The sequence below is a fragment of the Notothenia coriiceps genome, unplaced genomic scaffold (genome assembly GCF_000735185.1).
Source record: "Notothenia coriiceps isolate Sejong01 unplaced genomic scaffold, NC01 NC01_scaffold00013977, whole genome shotgun sequence".
Lineage (NCBI taxonomy): Eukaryota > Metazoa > Chordata > Actinopteri > Perciformes > Nototheniidae > Notothenia > Notothenia coriiceps.
The window spans coordinates 8,675-17,382 of record NW_011346678.1 but is presented as its reverse complement, the minus strand read 5'-3'; positions in this window follow the sequence as shown (position 1 = coordinate 17,382).

Here is an 8,708-nt window from a genome sequence, read left to right as displayed (position 1 = left end):
CCGGTCCGGCGCCAACATTCAACAATTCTTTCCCTCCTGGGTTGCCAAGGTAGCAGCCACTGTTGCAGGAGGAGGCACTCCCACTCTCCGATCCCAAGGCCCTGCTTCCACCAACCAAAACACACACACAAGCACACAACACACACACACACACACNATATTGTTTTATCTATAGCAACAAGTGATTAAAAGTGGCAAAAAGCTACTTTCTCAAATTGAAATGTAATGCAATATCGCCTAATTGCCTATTAAATGTAACTTTACATTTAATAGGCAATTAGGCGATATTGCATTACATTTCAATTTGAGAAAGTAGCTTTTTGCCACTTTTAATCACTTGTTGCTATAGATAAAACAATATTAACTTGCACTGAAACTATAAATACTGACATAGGGCTGCTCGATTATGGCAAAAATCATAATCTCGATTATTTGGGTCAATAATTGATATCACGATTATTAAAAAACGATTATCCATTTACTTTGAAAACACCCATTTATTGGAGAGAAAAAAATGTGAACAGTATATTTTTAACAGTTGATTACCCTGAACTTGAAGTATAATTCAACTGAAAAACCAATAAAAAAAAAAATCGTTTTGTTTCGATTACATTGTTTTCATAATCGTTGCACACCAAAATCGTAATTGCGATTTAAAACACGATTTATTGAGCAGCCCTATACTGACATGCTAATAGTTACTTCAGGTTGTAAAATGACTGATGGGCACAGAGCTGCTCCCTCTCAGCATCCTGTCCTGTATGAGCAGCAGGAAGGGGAAAAGCGTCAAGATGCCTTCCTAACTTAAGGCGGAAGAAAGAATGACCTGACAACAAAACCTCTTTAACCCCACAACATGTTTTCCTTTTCTGGATCTGGGTGTTGTTTAGTGACTGTCTTCCTATTTGTGTATGGGCGTTGGAGGCATGTGAACCTTTTTAAAAACAAGAGGCAGGACAGATTTTTTTCTACTCGAGTCGTTATGCTGTAATTTCCCCAGGCAATTCTGGGTTTTGTTACTCTCCCTAAAACTCCCGTCCATTATGTAAATGTAGGCCCTGCTTTGCCATTTTGCTTGCGCTCTGCAGTACAAACCTTGGAGAAGTAAAGTGATGTCACATGTTATTCTAGTGTTTAACGTGGAGGCTGAGTGCAGGCTGATGTGGTTACACTCAGCGCGGTCACAGTGACGTATTCCTCCCTGTTTAAATACAGGGGAAGATTTTCAGGAAGGGGAAAAAGGAAACAAACACACGGACATACCCACACACACAGAAGACCAGCAAAGCTCCTGATTGGCTCGTTTAAATCACGCTTTTATTTCCACTCATGGTATTGTAATGGCAATAAAGCACTGGTCAGTGGAGCCATAAAAGGTATTGAATATTGTATTAAAATGATCGATTCTCCACTGTTATGACTGTACAGGGAGCAACTGATGAAAAGGTTGAACCTGAAGTAATATGAGAGGCCACTTTACTGCTGGAAGATGGCATTTATAGTTGTTTTACAGTTTAATTGAACGGATGAATGTCACATCGTGGTGAAAAACAAGCCGGGAGTCATTTGCTTTGCAGAAACTAGAATACAGCAGGATGTTTGTGTGCCTGTTTCTCCCTGACATCTAATAATGAAAAGACCAATCCTGGTGTAGTTTGTGTTTTTAAATGCACCACTGAGATTGGAGTAAGTTAAACAAACTGCGGCTTCACCCCACAAAGCTTGATTTACCAGAAGCGGAGCACAAAACCAAGCTGAGGCGCTTCAATGTCGGCAGTATTTCTACCGCTGTGACATGTTGATACTGATGATGAATAAGGTAGGTTGATATTTAATCGTGAAATATAGATGTAGTTTAAAACGTCACATTCTTTTTCACCATCAAATCAAATCAAGTTTTATTTATATAGCACATTTTTAAAACAATTTTTGTTTTGCTGTACATGCAATAAAAACACTCTACTACAATAGCAAACAGAAGACAACAAATTACAACCGCAAAAATAAAAATCACACACAGGGAAATGTCAGGAGTCGTGCTCCGCTCTGACTAGAAGAAGTGAGTTTTAAGTGTAGATTTAAAAACCCCTAGGGTCTGGGCCGACCTCACATGGAGGGGCAGAGTGTCTCAATCTCGGATGATTGAGAAGTAAATATTCTTTGTTTCCTTGTGTTTTCCACAATCAGATGTTGATTGAGTAAATAGGTTTACGGCCCGTCCACACGGCGACGTGCGTTGAAGCTTCTGCCCATTCACTTTGAATGGGGAGACGTCACGCTTTGCCGAACTGCATTGTGGTTCCGTGGCTTCGCTTTGCTCGCTTCAAAAGTTGAGCAATGTTCAACATTTCAAGCTTCAACGGAAGCATCAGCCAATCAAATCATATGCCAGTACAAGCTCTAGCCAATCAAACTGTGTGCTTGTGTGTCCGGGGCGTGAGATTCATGTGATTGGTTGTTGGTCGAGTTTCAGACACGCCCACCGGCAAGCTTCAACGCACGCCGCCGTGTGGACGCTGCGTTAGAGTTGTTTTAGTTGGGATATCATCCTCCTTGCTTGATTTTACTCCATATATGAATGGCACTAGAAATCTGCAGGGACGATCGGTGGCTGCATTGCATGCTGGTCTATTGAGGCTACTAGAATAAGGAGAGCTTTGTCTACTCAATAGAGTTTCTCATTAAGTCCTGTTTTAGAAATGTAGGGCTAATGATTACTCTCTTTAATGATTCATCTTTCCAGGTATTTGAGGTTTTAGAAAATAGGGCACACACGGCTACCGTTTTCTCCAAGCAACATTTAGAGACCATTCTCTCTTTTAAAGAAATCACATAATAACCGAGGAACTGTCAGTGAACCTGTAAGTTGAGCTGAGAAGACAAGATAGTTGTGAAATGTGTTTCACCTTAACTGTGCCTGCGGTGGAAGTAACTTTAGATGAAGTGTTCTGAGGTGTGTGTGTGTAAAATAATTCACTGCCAAACAATAAAAGCTTTTTTAGACCGTGTTTAAGGCGGATACTTCCTCCAGAGGAAGTATGTGATTTTGCCAAGTCTGCAAGAGTATACATGAAACCTTCAGCAGAATCATACCAGTGTTCCATTTCAAACAATAGAGGGTGAGGAGAGGAAGTAACACCAATTTTTTTTAAAGTATATCGAGAACCCGTATCCTGGCTTTTGAGCTGCTTTCTTCTTTCTGCTTTTATATTCTGATCTTCAACATGTAGGGCTCACTCCAGGTTGTGTGATTCATGTTGTAGTTTCTTTCATTTATCGGGTGGAAGCTTCCATTCCTGTACGTTTGCAAGATTATAAATAGAGAAAGAATGCCCTTTTAGTTTTGATTGCATGTAAACTTTTAGTGCAGTTTAGATTGAAACCTCTGGTCCCTTTGGCGGTCTGCATGATGCATGACATGCCCCCAGAGCTTTATATTTTCTGATGAAACAGGACAGTGCCTGCAGGGTCACACTGTACATGCCACTGAATCCCACACATTATAAAGTCAAAGGCATGTTTGAGTTCCTTATGTTTCGCATTCCTTGAGATATTTTTAAAGCAAAGAAAAACAGCTCTGGACTCAAGGCTCCAGAAATTCCATTGGCCTTCACAGCAGAAGGCAGTAGACCTCATCCCACCGAGCGACCACAGTCTTTACATAACTTAGCCCGAGACCCACTTGGCTGCTTGCAGAGCTCAGAGAATAAACCGTTCCTGACGTGCGATATTTACACGACTGCTATTGAGTTACGCTACATGCTGCGGCTGTCATTAACCAGTTAAACGCCACGGCCCCGCGGGAGGGGGCAAAACGCAACATCTTGCAAGAAACAGCGTCTGAGGGCTTCTTAACCATTTAATAAACTATGAATGTGTCATACTCACTTAACGGGAAGAAACTCAGCTTTCAGACAATACTAACCATGTTTAGCTAAACGAAACAAAAGGGTAATAACAAAGGCTCTGAATTAGCCCTGAGCGAGAAAATGCTAACGCCATTAGCACAGAACTCAAGGTAAAATACCCTTATTACTTATCGTATCTGCACAAACAAGATATCGATTAGCAAGCTGAGATTCCACAGATTCCAGACGTATAAGTATCATCACTGAGCGATCAGAACTCGCGACATGGGAAGCAAAACCAGACATCACAGTGGTTTTCACTATAAGTCATGTTTTCTTTTGGACGGACACTATCATTTTTTTACTATGTTCAATCTGAATTTACTTTAAAATAAAAAAGTTCTATATTAATTCTGACTTTTCGACATCCAACTCACAGGTTTATCATTGCTTTGAGAAAAAAGATGATTAATTTACCCCTTTTAGAAGTGAAGATATAGTCAATTGTTCTGGGAATGTCATTTAACGGCCCGTCCACACAGCGGCGTTGGAAGCTTCTTCCCATTCACTTTGAATGGGGTGATGTGACTTTTCGCCGAACTGCATTGTGGGAAGCAGAGCGGAGCTTTCCTGGCGTTGCAGGCTGCAAAAGTTGAGCAATGTTCAACTTTTGAAGCTTCTGAAGCTTTCGGTGGAAGCGTCAGCCAATCAAATCATATGCCAGTACAAGCTCTAGCCAATCAAACCGCTGCTTGTGGGTCAGGGGCGGGAGAGTAATGTGATTGGTTGTTGGTCGAGCTTCAGACACGCCCACCGGCAAGCTTTTTCCAAAGCCGCTGTGTGGACGGACCGTAATGTTGGAAATTCCAGCTTTTTGGAAGACACATTACAAGAAAAGATCGACAAAGAAAAAATATGCTGCATACATTTTCTGTAATCTGTACTGGTAAACGGTCAATGATGTAAACAACTAGCAGCCTCTTTGGGTGAATTTGTATTTTCCCCCAGTCCCACGCACTACATGCTCACTCTGGTGAATAATCTGCAGTATAATCCTCCCTCTTGGGGCAGTGCTCAGACATGCAGTGGATCAGATGGAGAGCTGATTAATTTGTGTGATTAGCGATCTCTAAATCCCATTCAGTACACGGCTTCGCCACGCAGCTAACACTTATTTACAGTATTTGAAACAATGGCACAGAATGACTGCTGCTGTTGCTAAGGCTGCTTATACCCACAATTATAATGCTATTGTGTTGTGAGATTTTAACATGAGGATTAATAAGTGAGAGCAGGGCTACATGTGCTTACAGCCTTTTACAAAATGAATGTTTTCAATCTTTCATAAGAGGGAGAAATGAATGCTTTCATGCGTAGATTGTAGTTGGTTAAACTCGTTGTTGTGCAGACCTTTTCACTATGAGTTTCATCAGGCATATACTGTATATCTGCTTCCTAACTAGAGCCAGCTTCATTAACACCTTGCTCTGGGGGACTGCTCACCTAAGACTTTCACATATTCATCAGCGAGGTACTGGTAGCTTCCACCACTGCACTGAAAGTACTTTTGCTGCTCATGCATCCGTTTCTATGTTCCTGCAATGCTGCAAATCTATACCTGTCCCTTAGGATATTAATGCACCTGCAAATATTCAAAACATGTGTAGTGTTGTTTTTCATTTTCCTTCCCCCTCCTTTTTGCTATGTTGATGTTTCACTCACACATTCATTTGTTTTTATTGTCTTAAATTATGCTCTGGTGCTTTTATGACTTCTTAACATGTGGGTTCATTGATCATTGTATGCCTCCTATATGGATGTCTTATTGTTTTGTCAAGCACTTTGTCTGTGAAAAGCGCTTTATAAATAAACTTTACTTACTTACTTACATTGGTTAATTGCCACACTTGTTAAGATTGAAGCCACACAAGTGATCTCCTCCCACCAGCCAATGGTGTCTGTATGCAAAGTGAACCGCCCCTTTCAGTGTAAACACAGAGTAGGGCTGGTGTGTAAAGGGAAAGTGGGGGATCATGGGAGACGTTTGATAACATTATCAGTCACATTATTATTATTATACTTTGTTTTTATTGAAAATAATTGCACTGAATTCCAAACGTACATAATGTCATTTAACTTTGACATTCGAAAATACAATTTCAATTTGCATCCACATGTTGAGGCGCAACGGGCAACTCAAAAATGAAATAAAAATAAAAAACGACTGTCCAAAAGAGCCCTTGTCGGGAGTTTCAATCTCAATGGTTTCCTGGATTATCTTGTCCAATGTGTTTTTCTTCTTCTCTATATAATGTCCATCCTTTCCACTGGTCTTCCATTTTTGGTAGTCTCAACCGATGTGTCAGTTTTTCCATTATGTAGATTTCCTCTATATCTCCATCCATTGTCCTTGGGTAGGGATCTCCACTTGCCCCCATATCAGTCACATTATTCACAGGTATCTTTGACCTAATGGATAATTTAACATTTTTGTTTTTGAGGACTCAGTGTCAAGCCGTGATGTTGACTCGTAACACTGTTTGCCGGATGGACCTTTGATCCTAATGTGTCCCGTCCTGCCTCGTGCAAACCGTGGTTTCATAACAGCTGTGGTGGAGGTAGGCAGGTGAAAACGCGCATTGAGAGCTAAAAGAGGTGATTCATTACAATGCAAGTATGAGCAGAAACATCTGTCTTTGCTAATGGATGCTTGTTTCAAAAGTGAAAACTGCTGCAGCAGCACATTGAGTTCTGCAGGTAGGAACATGCAGCATGTTGGACAGCCGGGAACAAACAGGGGAAAATAGCCCCTTATAACAATGTTTCCCCCATTTTATAAATCGGTGATTAGGACTGCTGTTATTCCACTTCCTGCACACGGTGGAGCAGATCGGTGTCTTGTTGAAACGTTATCTTTGTAATTGGTCCCTGGGGGTTTGTCTAACCTGCGGCTGGTCACGTTTCCCACTCTGCAGCCCTCTGTCCCTCCGTCGCCCATCAGGGAAAATGATGGTTCATTACCCAAGGTCTGGACGTAATCTGATTCTCTCTGGAATGTTTGACAGTTTCTCCCGTGCTTCGTGCTTTTTGGAAGAAGGGGATAATTATCTTAGCTTGAACTGAAACAACGGTTACCATTCAGACCGCTTGGGTGCCAGTCTGACATTATCGGGATGATCTATCCTTCTCTTAAACCAGATAGCTTGTGTGTGTGTGTGTGTGTGTGTTTCCAGATCTTTCAACCTCTAGGAAAGGTCTGTAGAAACACGTTTAGTTCTGTGATGCAACCTTGCCCTTTAGCCCACTTGACATTTATTTCACTCTGGTGACATTGTGGTAGGCGTTCTCTCACCATTCGAGCACTAATTCTTCTCTAAATACTATGATGTCAGTTACAGCCCGGCATAATTTATTAAACGTCGTTAGTCCACCGGCGCCTCAGACCTTGACCGGGCTAATTGACACATCGCCTCGGTTGACCTCAAAGTGCCATCCTCTGCCAGGCGTTTTCCCATATGGCCCGATATTTCCGTCGCACTCAAACTGCTCCTGCTGAGAGCAAACCCTTTACATTAATCATTCAAGAAAAGGCTTACACAATCCCCCATGAGAGGCTAATGTGTGTGCAGTCTCCTTATAGCAGTATTTGTGATTGAGTCTTGTGTTTAGCTCCACATTTTCATAATAAAGTGGGACATTTCACTGCATTATTGATTCAAATGGACTATCATCATTACATCATACATATTGCTAATGTGATTCTGTGTTAAAGTGACTAGTTGTTAAGCGTCGCTCATCACTGCCGAAGCATCAGACACTGCTGTATATGTGGGACGTGAACATTTGAGATGATGAGACATGATACAACCCTAAGACAGAGAAGAATGGCTGATGACGGAAAGATTTTCTCCCCAAAAATCTACATTTTCAAGTGTTTCTCATTCAGTGGAAATGAGTCCATTGTAACTGACAACAGTTCCTAAATTCCCACGTTACAATCATTTGACAGTGGCTTTTTATTTTCTCGTAATTAAGTTTGGCTTTTGTTCTTGCTTACCATTCTAATAATGCAAATATGAGTTGTCAAATGTATAGCTCTTTTGTAAATGTCACATTTTTTACGCTTAGAGAATTACTCTTTGCTTAATATCCATATCCATGGAAAAATGTCAGTTTACTGCCATTCAAATAAAAATAAAACTACCACTTACACATTGTAAAACAAACTTTTCAGAGTGATTTTAAAGTCTTTTAAAGGTTACATTGTTCATGGTTGTTTTGTCATTCAATCAGTTTGTGGAAAAACACGAGTGGACTTGGCAGTATTGACCTATGACAGATTAACACAATTGTTTAAACACATTTGTCACCATGTGAATATTCATTGTGCCATGTTCTATGGTATATTTAACTTAGCACTGTCGGTAAGTGCTGTTAAAAGTCACACGAGATATGTGACTCACATTGGGACAGCGTTCATGTGATGCTTTTGTCGCTCTGCCCACCTGTTAGGCCTGACTGCCTGTGGCTTTTTTATTATTGTGCTATATGAAGACTGCATTTGATTATAATTGGAGGGAAAGATGCAGGCCGTTCATGCATGCTTCCCTATAGGCCCGGCTGCAAGTGCGGTGCAGACCCAACACAATGACTGCCTGTTACTTCCAGCTTCTGCTTGTCAAAAACACTTAAAATCACACCAATTATTTTGTCGCTGCACTGGGAATGGCTGTTTTAGTTAGATTGTACCAACTCCAGTTGTACTCATGCCAAGTCTTTAAACAAAGACTTGTATTATAGCCCCAAAACACACGAGTTACAATCTAACATATAGATATATTTTATGGAGCAGTATAACTA